Source organism: Symphodus melops (genome assembly GCF_947650265.1).
Source record: "Symphodus melops genome assembly, chromosome: 3".
Classification (NCBI taxonomy): domain Eukaryota; kingdom Metazoa; phylum Chordata; class Actinopteri; order Labriformes; family Labridae; genus Symphodus; species Symphodus melops.
The window spans coordinates 15,581,508-15,598,023 of record NC_136693.1 but is presented as its reverse complement, the minus strand read 5'-3'; the positions used below and the strand labels follow the sequence as shown (position 1 = coordinate 15,598,023).

The window sequence follows — 16,516 nt, the reverse complement described above, 5'->3', positions numbered from 1 at the left end:
GTGTTTACTTGTTTAGTCTTTCGTGTTTCCTGTTTTATTTTGTCATGTCTTCTCCTTGTGCCTCTATGGACTTCTTCAGGGTTCCATGCATGTTTTACTTTGTAGCTCTCAGTGTTGTCTGGTTTTCTGCCTCTCTGTCTTTCCCTCCTGTCTTGATTACCCTTATTAGTCTCACCTATCTCATTAGTCTCACCTGTGTCTGATTACCCCATGTCAATTTAGTCATTTTGTTCCTTGTAGTCTGTTGGTGTAGTATAGGTCTAGTATGTTGTTTGTCTCCCTGCTCCTGTGGATTATACCTTGTTTTTTTCTCCCCGTGGCTCTTTTTGACATTCTGGCTGTATTATCTGAGTAAGTTTCTTCTTTTGTCTTTTGTTTAAATAAGTATTTGTTTTGTCTGCAATTTGGTCCTCCTCCCTGTGTTTCAACCCGTCATCTGTGACAGTTAATTCAATGATTTGTATCACTGTATGAAGCTCTTCTTAACTTCAAAGATTAGAGGAGCTGTCTACACAAACCTTTAAGGATTGTGTGCAGTAATAGTGCAGCAAATATAATTCTATGTTGTACATATTTCACTATATGGCTACACATTGGAACATTTACTTTAAGACATCCTGTCTTCCCACACTAAAACTCTGTCAACACTAACAAATAAATTATACAGATCATGATCCTGTGAAAGAGTGAATTTCTTACCAAACATTACAGTTTTAAACAAAAGAGACACTGGATAGTGCTAACTGGTGTTAAAATTTATTTGAGTCAATAGTCACACTTAATTTGCGTGATACCAACTCTCCAAAGAGAGTGTCGATTTGAGTATGCTGATTTATCTCTGTAGTATGCAGGCATGTTTTGGCTATAATATGAATACAAAGCAAATACACTTCCGGCCAAAACTGTTTTGTTTTTTTTCCCACAAAGTTTGCTGTCAGTATTTTTAGATCTTTTTGTCAGATGTTACTCGGGTGTACTAGAATGTGATTACAAGCATTTCACAAATCTCAAAAGCTTTTATTGACAACTGCATTATGTTTATGCAGAGACTCAATATTTGCAATGTTGACCATTCTTTTTCCAAGAACTCTGCAATTTGCCCTGGCATGCTGTCAATCAACTTCTGGGCCACATTCTGACTGATGGCAGCCCATTCTTGCATAAACTATGCTTGGAGTTTTGTCAGAATTTGTGGGTTTTTGTTTTTCCACCTACCTACATTTTCAATTGGATTAAAGTCTGGGGAGTTTCCTGGCCACAGACCCCAAATGTTGATACTTTTGTTCCCCGCACCACTTACAGTAGTTACAACTTAAAAAGAAATGATGGAATGAACTTTTCTTCTCTAGACAAGCTTTTTTTCCGCATGCCCCAAACGATCAGAATGGGGATTCATCAGAGAAAATGACCTACCCCATTCCTGAGCAAGCTCTGCACAGGTGTAGCGACGATTCCGCAGCTGAATTAACTTGGGGATACTGGAACTTGTTGGACTTTCTTGGGCACCCTAAAGACTTCTGAACAACTTCTTTCCTTAAAGTTCATAATGATATGATAAATGGTAGATTTAGGTGCAATCTTATTAGCAGCAATATCCTTGCCTGTGAAGCCCTTTTCACATAAAGACATAAAGTAATGATGACTGCACGTGTTTTCTTCTAGGAAACCATGGTTAACCGAGAAAGAACAATGATTTTAAGTTCCACACTCCCTTTAAAGCTTCCAGTCTAACTAATCAGCATGACAGAGTGCTCTCCAGCCCTGTCTTGGTCAACACTCACAACTGTGTTAACCAGAGAATCACTGACATGTCAGCTGGTCCTTTTTCACAGGCTGAAATACAGTGGAATTGTATTTTTTTTGAAGGGGGGGTTAGGTTTTTAACAGATTTTAATGGCAAAGAGGGACTTTGCAATTAATTGTAATTCATCTGATTACTCTTGATAACATTCTGGAGTACTAAACTGAGACAGCAGTATTTGTGGAAATTCACATTTTTGTCATACTCCAAACATTTGGCCACTGCTGTACACTTTCACCAAGAGAGCAGCAGCCTCTGGTAATTGTTACATTCAGCAATGCCAGACCTCACTTCTACTTTGTTGTTTTCTTCTCCTGTGTTTGTTCTTCAGTATCCTTTGTTGTGTCCCTTCAAGTCTGTCCATGAATACTGTAGGTCTGATCATTTATTTCATCTTGTTTTCAGCCAGGTTATTATTTGCCTCTTTGTACATCTGGACCTAATTCTTGACTCATACACAGACAAACACTGTAGAACCATGCAACATGTGAGAAGAGGAGATATTGACAGTGCTCCCTCGACTCTCTGGCTCATGGTTCTGGACTAATGTAATCAGGACCAAATTGTCTGAACTTGTTAAAAAAAACCAAACCAAACAGGCTCATTCGGAGGTCCAGAGACACGTTCGCAAATGTCAGATTGTTCATGGTGCAGATTGGGAGAGGAAAGGACAAAACAAATAGACAGCTGTTTCCAACTATGGCTTTACTAGGCGCTGATGGGCCAGTAATTACAGGATTAGAGACGTGGAGCTGCTGCTTTCCAAGTTTGGAGAGGCAGAGAGAACAGTGCAGACTGAAGCCAGAACTGCTCCAACAGTAATGTTTGCACATTACAGAAGCTAAACTCCATACGGCATTCATTGTGTCCATTGGCTGAAGATGTGCTGGTGCTGTGGCTGTGACATTTGAGGGTACTGTCTGTGTAGGCTCATTATACTCTGCAAAACAGTATTTTGAGGCTTCAAATACCTTTTCTACATGGCCAGTTAGAAAAAATGGTGAAATAGTTTTGTAGTCATATTATAAGCATAGAGGAAAGGTCTGGGTTTCGATTTCCAGCTCCTGCAGTCACATAGACTGCTATGGCGTCCTTGAGACACTGACCCTAAAACGGCTCTTGCTGCTGTGTTGGATGAGTTTGAATGTGTATGAAAGGAATTAGTCGATACTGACGAACACTTTACATGCCAGCCACTACCATCAGTGTGTGAATGAGGTTTTACTGGGCAATGTGGTCTGCAGTCAAAGAGGAAAAAAAAGTGCTTGTGACAAGAAAGCACTATACAAGCCATAGCCATGCCATTTAGGGCCCAATGATTCTAATATGTATCCATTGATTTGTGTCAAATAATGACAATAGATAATGCATCTATTTCTATGAATGATGCCTCACGTAGATGCGTCTCAAGAAATGGATCATTGTACTATTGTTACTTTCACTGGAACCCAGAAGTTAACGAAAATCTTGCTAACCAGCAACAACACTTGTACTCTGTTACTGTCAGCTGTCTGTGAGATTAGAATAGTGTAGCCAGTTTGTAACCTGTGATATGGCTGATGGTGAATCGGCTATGTCCTGCTGCCTTACCATTTCAAAGCTGAAGGCCAGCATCGCCTCAATGAAAGCCAAGCTCAGGAAAAGTTTACATGCATTATCTGTTGAGTGTCAAACATTTGCTAATGTACACAGACTCAAACTGTTGTGGCTTTCTTTAGAAGTCCATTAAAATCCATTTATAAAAAAAACCAAACCTATAGGCTGTTTAAAGTATTAGTTTTGGTTTGATTAATGTTTGAGATCATAGATGTATGGATTTGGCAATCATGTCTTTGTGCATTCTACACAACATATTTTGAATATATTTCCATATGACTATGGACTTCTGCGTGCAGTCCAGCCTCCTGCTCATAGAGCTATATAGACGGTGACAGTGAGGCCACAACGATATCTCCAGCCTTTTCTCGGCTCCAGGCTGAGACCCCATGACCCCTGGGACCATGCTCCATGTTGTCCCCCTGGATCATGTCATGGAGTCCCGCTGTGTACTGTGGCTCAGCCTCCCTCCGAGGGCAGAGCTGCTGGGGAGCATATGTTGGATGTGACACACGGTTGCACTGACAAACGTGCGTGGCCATGCATTTCTAAAAGCAACCCCCTACGAAATAGTTGTCACGCAGACACACACACATATTTTAAACCACCTGGATATAACCAATAACACACATTTGAGCCTGCATGCACAGCAACATTCAGTGCACCGTTAGCAGCCTTTGTACACTCAGACTTACTCTCATCTCTATGGCCAGTTAAACAAATCAGTGTTTCCGCTGCAGCCCATATTCCAACCCAGCCCTCCCTTCCACTATAGAAGCTACAAACACCATGGCAACCAGCTGGATTACATCCAGCATAATATGTATTAGATTTGATGGAGTCAAAGTGCTGGCCACAATCTAATTAAAGCTAATGTGTTTATATTTGTGTAGTGTGCTGCTGATTGCGGTCTCTGTGGACTGGAGTGGGGCTAACGCTGACATGCTGAGGCCAACATTTTGGCTGCTCAGACTTTCCCTGTAATTGAGGCGGCTGAATGACTGTGTGTGTAACAGACGCTGGGTACATTTAAAGGGCTGTGTCTACCAGACGTGTTTTGGATCCAGCATTTGACGTGCATATGTTGGAGCCGACATGGAGTCATTTTGTTCATCTGTGCTGTGTCCACCAGGCGTGGATGTGGCATGACAGCCAGACTGGAGCCTCTCGGCAATCTCAGCTTCATAGTCTGTTCTAGTTTGTTTTCTGGGTACAATTGTCTGTAGTCTTAAAATAAATACACTTATACATATCAAAATAGAGAATTGGAAAATGTAATTTATTACACAAAATATTTGTTTCTTTCAACCAATGTTGAAGTTAAAAACAATCTTTTCCACTTTGATAGATTGATCTATATAGTGCAGTTATATAGGCAGACCTGAAATAATGCTTATTCAAAAAAGAGAAAACTGAGAGAAATTTAATCTTTTCCCATTTTGATGAATAAAAAAGGTATAATTCTAAAGAACATTAAATAATGGCATGGGTTCCAGGCTGAAACTTCCATAATCTTTTTAATTTACTGTACAATAAATTATCTGATGTGGTTGTCCATAAATACTGCGTGTTAAACCAGACAATTGTGCAGGAATGTGTCCAAATTCTTAAAATAAGTCAGGTTTGATCTTGGACTAAACTCAGACTGAAAGCACAAAGATGGATGGATGGATGAATACTTAATTGATCCCGAGGGAAATTCAAGCAGTTGGCCCACTGTAGTCTTCTACCATAATGTTTATTTCAATAGACGTGAAGGGTGTTTGTAACTGTTGTTCAACTTAACAAGCTTTTAAATATGTTCACTTGTGGTGCTGAAAATGATTATATTTTACAACATTTTACTGACAGAGGTTAAACTTATGCATGGAGCAAAGGTGGAAAATCCTAAAACTCTGATTTCTGTTTTGTCATACATCACACATTTATTTCCCTACATTTTAGTTTTCTATTAAATTGAAATCCAGTATGTATAGTATTTTTAAAAAATACTTTTTGAATTTAAAAATTTCTGTTACACAGCATACAGATGACTTGCATCCGCAGTGGAAACATGATAATTCATGCTGTGACACTGAAATTTTCAGATTATGATGAACAGAGTCAATCTTGTGCAGAGTTCAATATTAGATAGTCACAAACTCCTCTCAGCCTTGTAAAGTACAGAGCCGCCTGGCTAGCGCGAGGTAACAATCTTTCTGGTCTGTCTGTCTCATTCACTTGTAAAACATAGCTATACTTTATGGGCTTGTTACTGCCACAGGGTTACTCTTTTATTTATTAGCCTGTCCGCTGTGAATGGATGTGTTTCTGTCTGTGATGTGAACTCCTTGAAGTGAGCCTGATTTCTGTGTTGCTTCTATCAGGGTCGGACAGGAATGCTAATGTTATCAGACAATCAGTCCCCTGCCTGTGGCTGGATAAGACTTGTGTGCATGTGAGTGTGTTTGCATCCATGTAAGAACGATGTGTTAAAGACGCCAACCCTTGCATGTAAGTATCTCCCTCTTGCATCCTTTCAGGTTGCAGTGTCACACATAAAAGGTGAAAAAAAAAGAAAGCAAAGGTTTAATTTTTTGACCAGAGACGATACCCTTTACCCAAACTGCTTCACAGATTGAGTTTGAATTTATACATTTTAGCTTCATCCATCCAGAGGGTTTTCTGGGGGGCTGGGAAATTGCCTGCCATGTAAGGTGACTCTCTGCATCTTGGACCACTGAGCTTCAGTGCATTGAACTCAGAGATAAATGATAAAAGGGGGCTAATCTTCAATGGCATGCCATCATAGCTCATTTCCATAGCAGCCTCTCTCATTGTAGTGGGATCAAATCGGAGCTGGCACAGAACAGTTGTTTCCATTTGATATGCCCCTCTGCCCACTGCACCATAATAACTGCCCTGCAATAAGGATATACGTTTTGATTGCCTGTGAATATCCTGCAGCGATTCAGTGCTTTTCCCCCCTCTGACGCTGAGTGTGGAGCCCATTCTGTTTCTGTAGCCGAGTTCATCTCGATTTGGACAGCCAGGCAGAGGATGGAGGAGAGAAGAAAAGAGAAGAGATTTTAGTGCACTCTCTGTTCTCGGCGATAATGAATGCTTTGTCAGGGAGAATCCATCAACGGTCACTGTGGGGGGAGGAAATGTCAGGGAAAGTTATGGTTTGTTGGCTTTTAACCCACGTGGCCCAGCCCTGCAAAGTAATTGAAGTACAGAAAATGTCATGTTGTTGCACTTCATCTATTTGTGTAGCTGTCTCACAGGATAAATAGAAATATTGCTGTGGCAACATGACCAACAACAAGCACAGTGTCTGTTTGGATCTGCAAAGTGAGGGTGGAGGGTTGATGTAGCGTACTACAGTATACACCACATCACACAGTCCCGATGTTGCAAAAGAAATCTCTATTGATTCTTGTTCTCCCCTTCTTTTTATACTCTTGTGCCTCTTTTAGAAATAACTTCTTCTTTGTGGAGACCTGAGTCAAAAATCTGGGCTTGATGATCGCAGTCTTGTTGAAAGCGTTTGGATAACTGTCTAATATAGACAGGGAGGGGAGGAGGAGTTTACAAAGCACAAGAGAGGGAAATCAGGGAAAAATCTCTGTGCCAAAAAACAAAAAAAAAGACTGATGCTAAAACAGTTATGAGCAGGAAGCAAGACAATGGATGGCCCTATAGACTCCAAATTTAGAAAACATTGCTTTGCAGGCAAGTTTACTCCAAAGTAAACTTGTAAAAAAGAATCTTATATACTGTAAGTATGGATGGGGATGTATTTATATTGATGCCAATGCATTATTGATGATCATTGGTTCCAGTCCTTATTGATGCCACTGTTTATACATTTCTATTATTTGATGAAGTTCAAGACGATATTTTTTCAAATAATTGGTATAACTATATTTACATTGATAGGCAACAAAAATAATAGCGTGGTATCGTGAGTGACCCTTTGGTTTTTAATAGATATACATGTTTTGCTCAAGTCTTTTTTTAGAATTGTTTGTGATGTATCCTCATCATTCCACACTGTAACTCCTTTTCTTTCAAATGGCTTACGGAGAAAAAAAAGAGAAAAAAAACACTGAGATTTCAATCTGTCACGGCTGCAAATGCCAAAGACAAAAACAATTGCACTAGGGATTCTAGATAAGATTTTGTAAGATATGACATTGTGGTGTTTTTTTTCTTCCTGTGATATACATTGCCATGTGTGTAACAAAACTTCACAAGTAGACGTGTGGGTCGCATCAATCATTATAACGGTATCAAGATGTACGTTTATAAGCGTGTCTAGTCATAAGACTGTATAAAAGATCAAGATTTATAATGTTAGTGGTCCAGCCCTATCTTGAAATAGTAGCTTAATATCTCCTATTTCCTGTTGACTTATACTTCATCACACTGTAAGTGTGTAATAGGTTGTAGCTGCTGAAAGTAAACACCTTGCAGCATGTCCGCTCCCTTAACAGCCCACATATAAAGCTACTTCTCAACCAGTATGACCTGCTATTTAGAATGGAAACACGCTTACTCCGTTAAGTGGAGTAACTGGTAGTGAAGTAATGTGATCTCCAGAATACTTTATTGAAGATCTTATAAAATGAGAACCTGGCAAGTTTTTGTTTAATTTTCAGTAACAAAAAGGAACTGTAAGATGTATTACAGTTAATTTCTCTCGCTGTAACAAATCTTGTGATCTAACTATTGCACATGCGCACATCGCAATTGCTATAATTAAAATACATATTGTATTTTTCAGCTCTAAAATGCTCACCAGGAGAGCATCTTCATTAATTGGATTGGTAATTATTTTTTGATGACAAGTCCAATCAAACATTTCATTCAATGATAGTCACCTTAAAACAGTGTAAAAGTAACAAGATCCTTGGACATAATCTAAACTCTTATTATAGAAACAACACTGAGTTTCAACACTTGTGCCCTTAAGGATTTGTTAGTTTAAGTATATTCACCTTTATTCTAACCCTCCACAGTATTTCGCACAAGTCCAACTAATAGTCAGTGGAAGACAGGGCGGATACATTGCAGCCGGTTCTAATTGGAGAGTGCCTGTCTGTCTTTGTTGGTTAGTGATCCATGGATGGACCTTTTCCTCCAGTTAGAGGTAGCCAGGCTTGAATGACACCTCCACGTTAGTGAAGGTGCACAACCTCAATCTGATCAGCCTCTTTAACTGCTGAAGCATGGCTCTTTGGGTAGACTTCCCAACTTCCAGTCTGCCTCATTCCCATTCTGAAGCCAGAAATAACTGTCAGTGTTGGCCCAACGAAGCTCCGGGAATCCAGGCTGTGTGTCCATCCCAGAGGGGCCAACATTCTTTAAATGAGTAATAGAAGATTGTTCAGGCTTTATAATCCATCCCATGTATTGTTTGACTGCCCCGTCTAAACAATGTAAACGCTTTGAGACAGAGTTCACCAAGGTCATGTGTGGAATGTATTGACCTGCAATAAAGTGAGGAAAGAATAGGGGTTTAAATGCTGTCATTTCAAATTTAGACCAACATCGTGATTTACTAACAAGTAGTTTTCTCTCAGAAACAGTCTGTCATAGACATCACATAATAACAGCACTGAGCTGCTGATGTGTTTTTATTCTGGCACTGTATGTTGAGCAATGCATAATGATTTGATTCAAATGTTATGATTGGACGGATGGAGGAAAAAAAAATCTGCAATCTTCGGTAATTGTTCCCCGAAATGAAATTGATTCACACCCAACCGAGCATGAAATAACATTGGCAGATGACACTGCTGTTACTGTGCCTGAAACACAACACGGTTCTAATAGGAATAATCAGCACCTTCTTGCAGAGTGGAGACACAAGCACACATCCATATCATCAGGCTATTAGATGGTACAAACTGTTTTACTAGGTACGGTTATTAAAGTATGAATCAATCCCAAAATGACCTCAAAGAAAAATGTATAGATGTAAATCTTTAACCAGAGGAACTAGTCACAGCTCTTCTCACATACTGTAAAAGGCTTGCCTGATCATACATTCCCTCGGGATCAATAAAGTATCTATCTATCTATCTATCTATCTATCTATCTATCTATCTATCTATCTATCTATCTATCTATCTATCTATCTATCTATCTATCTATCTATCTATCTATCTATCTATCTATCTATCTATCTATCTATCTATCTATCTATCTATCTATCTATCTATCTATCTATCTATCTATCTATCTATCTATCTATCTATCTATCTATCTATCTATCTATCTATCTATCTATCTATCTATCTATCTATCTATCTATCTATCTATCTATCTATCTATCTATCTATCTATCTATCTATCTATCTATCTATCTATCTATCTATCTATCTATCTATCTATCTATCTATCGCATTAAGTTAACTAATAACTGCTATCTTATAATTGTTTTCAAACAATCCTATATCATAGCCATTACAAACGAGATCAGTCCTACATCATTAATCATCCACAACAAATCACTACCATTCATTGTTTAAAGGCATTTGAGTTTGGAAGTTACAAAAAATAATTGGTAATAATTATACAAAAAATAATTAAATCTGAAAGGGATAAAAGCGTATTCATAGTGGAAATTATTAAATGTGTGGTAGTATAATAATTCAGGGATGAATTGTCAATTTGATGAACTGATATTATATTTTGAGTCTATTGGCTACCATATGTCATCCACCGCCCCCACCTGACATTGATTGTAGCCATGCTGGACAACACCACTGTGATGTCAGCCATTGGTTCCTTGATTGTGTATGTGAAGCCTGAGTTTGGCAACCCGCAGCTGCCATGTAGGTATTTTGGAGCCAAAAGTTTTAATGTTCAAAATTCGCAAATGCCAAAGTGTAAAAGTTCAACAGTTGACACCAGTAGCTTACTTACTGGCTAGTTTTCTATTTTCTGTCCAGAATGTTAATCAAAACCAAGATTAGATGAATGGATTGAATTTTTGTTTTATAATCGTTTTAGATTATACTTTGTATTGTATGTGTACTTTGTGTATAATACAGGAACTATTGTGAAGACAGAGATTTGAATGTAAAAGTTAAATTAACATGAGAAAGATTTCACCTGCTTTTTGTAAAGGGTCTTAAGACAACATTTGTTATGAAAATAACAACGCAATAAAAATAAAGTTCCATAATGTAAAGTCAACTACAGCGGTGTAAGTGTAATGATAAAAAACTATAAAAATAGCTGAACTACTTTGTGTTTTTTTGTTTAAAATGAGCACTACCCGAGCAAAAACCGCAGTCTGTGAACACAGGCCCTAATTTCCCTTTTTTTTCCTTACAAATTAATGACTTGTAGATCTACCCTTGATAACATGATTTTTGCATGAATGTATCAAGTGTCCCTGGCCAAACACAAAGTTTAAGCATTTATTGCTATATTAAGTACATCATTAAAACCAGGGGTTTAAAAAAGGTTGATGTGACTATCGTCCATAAATAAGTTAACCAAGCAGGCCTCCTCCTGTTTTCTAGAAGTACTTCTTGAACAGAGGTATATACTGTATTGTGTACCTCTGCTGTATTGAGTATAACAATGGTTTAGGTCTGCATGCTATTGCCTTTCTGCATTTGAATTTCATGTTTCAAAATACAGGAAGAAATGATATAAAGTCCTATAAAAGAGTTTCTTAGTAGACCTCCAATGTGTGCAATGTGTCTAGAAATGTTTAGAAAAATGCCAAACGATACATCCAAGCTTAAATTCTATTCAACTTTTATATTTACAGCCCATCATGATGCCAAACAAGCTGCAGCTAAATGATAATGATTCTTTAATTTATACAGTATATAATATGTTCAAGTAGTTTATTTGCAAGTAGTTTACAAAAAAAGCATGGATGGATGAGGAGTAGCCTTAAGCATTGACACACTAAAAATATGAGCATTACTCATTCTAATGCATACATGAATACTTACAGCATTGCTCGTTGTATCCATGAATTTCAACTTTTCTGACTTATGGTTATTGCATTTTGAAATTATACTGCAGAGTTTGGCCCAGGGCAGTGGATACCTCCATGGGTTTCTGAAAACACTCCCCTCTCTGCTGTTCAGCACTGTTAGCTGGGGTTGCTCTCTGGGGGCTCATGGCTGATCAGTAAACAGACTGACCTGATTCTGATGCCCTGCCTCGAGCTATCCAGTCCACAATCATTGAGCACAGAGCTTGTCTCATGAACAGACAGCCATGACATGGTCTTGGTATTTAGCTGACCACTCCCCTTCCATTTTTCTTCCATTCATCCAACCACCACAGCAAAGATAAATTATTTTTACAATGAGAGACTGCGGGTTGGTGTCTATGAAGTGAGCAGAGATTACCACTTCAGTAAAAATCAATAGACCCAACAGACTTTGACTGAGAAAAAGAATAGTGGAACAGGCATTTTAAAAATAGACTCATTTCTCGATAGCCATAAGGCTTGATGGTCTTATTTGCCATGATGTAACACTGATGTGACACAGGAAAGACAGAAACAGAATGAACAAAAATATGAGCTTGAATTCATCTGCTGACATGTTTTATTAATACTTGTCCACTAATTCAACTACTGAAAATGAAACTCTGGCAGAAATATTTGTATTGCACTGTAACAAGAATTAAAGCTAGCCACATACAGGACAGTATTTATTTGTGCAAGCCTAATGTCATAATTTTCAAATGTTATTTACAGGCAACCGAGTCAGATATTCAGACTTCCCTGACATTTAAATCGAAATAAGACCCTAATACTATAATCAAATCAGCCAGTATTAGCCATACAAATATTGTCTGTGTCTGGTGTCAAAAAGACTGAGGGATATGCAATAACCATGTTTGAGTAACACAGAATCATTCCCAAGTGAGAAGAACTACTGTATGTTTTCTTTCACTTTTCATTCTGCCAACTTTACATGAAACATGATTGTCTAAACAGAAACCAACGTATTGTTTTGTTAATTCACATGCAGCCTGACACACACACCAACCATTAGATCTTCTGAGGGACTTGAACAATGTCCAATGTTCATCAATGAGAAGGGTGTAATCTTTTTGTCATAAAGTATAATATCCATATAAAGTGATGCTAGTTTATGTGTTTTTGTGACTTTATTGAGAGGACAGTATAGTGGATTAGAGTGGATAAGATGACTTGAGTGGGGTGAGATGTGGTTAATGGCTGAGGGTGGAGGTTGAGCATAGGGCCAGGTCTTTAAGGCTAAAACCTCTGTATACAATTTAACCACTGAGCTACTTAAGCTTCTCGTATGTTTTTTTTTTTTTTAAATGTCAGAGGACATGGAGGGAAAAAAAGCCCTGAAATAAAGGAACCGAGTACCAGGGGTCTACCAGAAAACCAAAAGATCCACTCACATGCAGAGAGATTAATGATTAAGCATTATCATCTCCATCCATCTCAAATTGACATGGTTAATGTGCAAACGGTGAGATACACCATATCTCTATCACCCTGACGTTGTAATGGGCTCAGTCCCATAAGCACTCTCTCTGCACAGTCTTCATTGTCTCTCCTGAAAATTAGCGGGGGAGGGAATTAAAGAAGAAGGTTAATTAAGAAATAGCTTAAATCACAGCTGCTAATCACTGCAACTTACACAACGAGACCAATGTCTACAGTCATGAGAGCGAAAAGCGGAGCTGCGGCTCCACAGAAAAGTGCTGGAAACAATAGGTAAGAGGCTCATTAAACTGCTGACAGCACCTTAACTCTGTTTCTGTAACTGGCAACACAGAAATGAAGTGAGGACGACGGTTCCTCTTCAAAGTTGCGAATTAGAGGTCATAAAAACGTGCTGCTGCAATGATTATGCAGCAGCACAGTTGTGAAAAGATTGACAACTGTATGCGCACAATTAGGTAGATCTCCTATTAGGTTGTGTGTGATAAATTTATTATAGAGCCTCATATTATGCATTGGTTTCACTACTACCCATGAACATTTGAGAGTCTGTGCTTTTTTCCCCCTCTCTTTTCAAACTCCTTGACCTTATGTTTGAGGCGAAAAAGAATGGGAATTTCATGTGACGTGTTTAAATTAAGGCACAGCGACCTTTGAAGTTACAATGACAACAAGTCACAGGAGATTTAAAACAAAGCATCTTTCCTGGTCCAGGTAGTTAAATGCTATTTTAAAAAAGGGCCTCTGAAAATACAAACATTTACATATTTATTGTTATAATTGAAAGATGCTAGTGCAGTTTTTCATGTGTATGTGTGTCTGCTTGCTTCCAGCTCACCTGACTTTCTCTACAAAGTAAATTGCAACTCACCTTATCTGGATCTTGTTGTTGCCAGTTTTTCTTCAAGAAGAGCCATCAAGCTATGGGTATGTGCAGGTGGGAATTAGGGAATGCTTGGAAAACAAAAAACCTGCAGCTTCATTCTCAAAACTGGTCAGGTCAGACTGTACCAGCTGCTCGAGAAACCCCCAGTGTGGGAAAGTCTCTGCACGGCTAATGGAAGACAAACACCTCGGAGAGCGGTGGAGATAGCATGAAAACGATTAAAGCGTGACCCAGATTCTGTTGTGTCTCTGCCCTTTCACTGCAGTTGACAAATACAGGAGGGGACCTTGCTAATGAAAACACTGCAGAAAACATTGGATGCTAATGATGATAAACAGCCACATCTCAAGGTGCAGCTGGCACCAGCTCTGACATGATGCCCGTCAATAGAACTATTATACAAAAACAGAGCTGTGCTGTTTTTGCGAAGAGAAGAAAGCAACAACAATAATTGCAAAAGTGATTGGAAATCATCTCAAACACTCTCACTGTGAAGTGAACAAGCATCCTCTAAGATGCCTTTTTGTTTTAAGCAAGTAAAAGGAGGGCAGCACTTAGAAACATTATTCAGTTCTTTTGCCGTCTTGAACTTTAGATGACATTTCAGTTGTTGGCATTTGCATTTAAATGAAAAAAAAAGGTTTATATTATCTTGTTCTTACGCTGCAGAGATGCATTTTCTTGAAACGCTTGAATGGCATTTGTAACATGACCTGTTTGCCACACTGCTGGGTTGGCTGCATCTGATACTATTTACTGTATGTCTTCAGCAATCACAGCTGAGTGTGAGCAGAGATTTCTCTTTCTGTCAGTATCTTATTTGTTAGAGAGAAACAAAAGACATCTTTGTCCCCAACTCTCTTCTTTAATCTCAAATATATGGCTTCAGCTGCGCTCTCAGCAGTAGAACATTTAATGGACCTATGCATGTGTACTAATAGGCTAACAAGGCAGTGTTTGTTGTATTGTTTGCACCCTTGTGCATGCCAATTTTTCTCTGTATTGAGAAACGCAGAGAGAATTAAATGGGGAAACAAATGGTAGAAGCCCCTTGATGTTTGCTGGTGTTGCACAGTGCATGATGGGACTCAAGGGAAGATTCGCTCACATCTCAGTAGGGATCCATGCCTTTACTTGCAAACTTGCTCCTGCACTCTGCTGGGTTAGGGGTTAGAGTATAAACATCAGTGGAGGGCATGAATGATATATGGCTGATCAAGACTTCGTGTTGAACGGATGGTTGAGCCCAAAGCCCAGCACTTGTACACTTGTAGCGTGTAGCATGTAGCATCAAAGCACAAATAAAGAATCTCTCTCTTCTATTTAAATCCCCATTAACCCCCCCTTCCATTAGGGACTGTCTTTCTTTTAAGCACTCATCTATTTAAAAGATGTCAGCCCCTCCCTGTAATTCATATCTTCATTGCTTCTGGGCTTCTATAAGGTTGGATGTTTAGCCCTTTCTATATGATTATTTTTTTGTCTTGGAAAATTATATAAAATCTTAAGCCTTGCAAAAAAATCCAATTTTCTTTTCTTTTTTTTTTTTTTGAATGCTTGTAATGTCGTGATCTTGAAGATGGAGCCAGCTGAACTGTTTAAATTGAGAACCATGAAAGCTAAACGCAGGTAATGCGAATGTAAATTGCATGCGTTTCTGGTACTTGCATCTAGCAGTACAATGTGCAGAGGAATCCCAGTCATGAGAGATTCATTTAGCAAATATTCCTGCAGCCCAGCAAAGAATCCAGGAGACCATTCCTCTGTGTTTCTAACAGCCCCTGATGTCATACGTGCCTGGAATGAACAATAGTGCATTCCTGCTTGTAGCCAGTAGGGGGCACTGAAATAATACAAGACCCTTCCAATCTGTTATGCCTGGCTGGCCCACAGAGATGTTTGCAGTAATTTAGTTCCACTGCCAATATATAAATAGGAATTCTGCTGTTAGCACAAAAGAGTGGGGGGGAAAAACATACCGACGAATGAATGTGAATTGCTCCCCAGCTCCCATTTCAACATCAAAGTAATCAAGGAAAACAAGCTTTTTTAATCGAAAGTATGCAATTAGAATAAAACAGAACTGTCCTGGCTGTGCACACTGCCAGAATAAAGAGATTAAATGGGTAAGGAGAGGGGAACACAATCAGTGTAGCAACAGCAATCGGACTGCAGTCAGGGCAGATAACTGTAACACCTTTCATTTCTGTCTTGTACTGTTACACCAAATACGGGATGGTTATTCCTGACGATTCAATGATGGAGGAAACGCCAATCATTTGAGATGACAGAGTGGCCTACTTTGTAAGAAAAAGAAACAAAGGCATATCATTTTGAACTTAAAAATGAAAACACCTCAGTTTGATTTCCTAAAGGTTATCCCTGCAAATCTTCTCCTCCACTCAGATTAAATACACAGTAAAAAACGTTTATATGTTACAAGGAAATGCCTGAGTATAGCAAATGATGGTCTGTTTCAACACTTGTTTGTTTTCCCGCATAATGCCTTGTACAACCTCTCTCTCTCTCTCTCTCTCTCTCTCTCTCTCCTCCATACACACTTACGAGAGCGCACACACACACATAACCCTGCTATCCATAGGCAGACCCCATGCCGTCCTATCCTATGCAGTGTCAAAACAATGATAAACATTTGGCCACTATAGGAGTGCTCTGGAAACCAGCCAAGCTGAATGGGCTGTTTTGTTTCACTGAACAATAGCTCTGCTTAAAGTACTTAACAGCTGTGCTATGCGTTTGGTTCCCCACAGACCAGCAGCAGTAC

General features: G+C 38.9%; 1 protein-coding gene across 2 annotated transcripts in view; it reads left to right on the top strand.

The window, feature by feature from the left end:
• The first annotated feature begins 207 nt into the window (after positions 1-207).
• Positions 208-16,516, top strand: part of tox3 (TOX high mobility group box family member 3) — a 143,874-nt gene continuing 127,565 nt past the window's right edge. For both annotated transcript variants that reach the window (XM_079338974.1, XM_079338973.1), the window contains exon 1: positions 208-351. The gene's annotated coding sequence lies outside the window, so the exon portion shown is untranslated. The remainder of the gene's footprint in view (positions 352-16,516) is intronic.